Below are 447 nucleotides of genomic sequence, written 5' to 3'. Positions count from 1 at the left end.
AATCTGGATCAGCTCCGTTGTTCCCCGTTTTCAGAGATTTGGGTACGGAGGAAAAGAGAGAGTTTTGTTTCCTGACGCTGCGGGAGTTCCCCGACACACCGGGGACACACCGGGGACACACCGGGGACACACCGGGGACACAGCGGGGACACACCGGGGACACAGCGGGGACACACCGGGGACACACCGGGGACACATTGATGTAGAGAAGACATCACAAAGTGCATTTTGCCTGATAGGTCCCCTTTAACTAATTGTAAAAGCAACTTCAAGCTTTTGAATTTGTTTATTTATGTATTTGAAGTTTCTGGAGGTGTTTCCATTTGGGGATATTGTTCTGTAATTCAATAGAGATGGGTTATATCCAAGTATGAAAGATAACAAATAAATAAATCAAGTTAAAAAGTATGTTTTAAATGATGTAATTAATCAAATGTAAATATTATT

The sequence above is a fragment of the Pseudochaenichthys georgianus genome, unplaced genomic scaffold (genome assembly GCF_902827115.2).
Source record: "Pseudochaenichthys georgianus unplaced genomic scaffold, fPseGeo1.2 scaffold_1280_arrow_ctg1, whole genome shotgun sequence".
NCBI lineage: Eukaryota > Metazoa > Chordata > Actinopteri > Perciformes > Channichthyidae > Pseudochaenichthys > Pseudochaenichthys georgianus.
The sequence above is the reverse complement of the archived record's forward strand: the minus strand, read 5'-3'. Positions refer to the sequence as shown.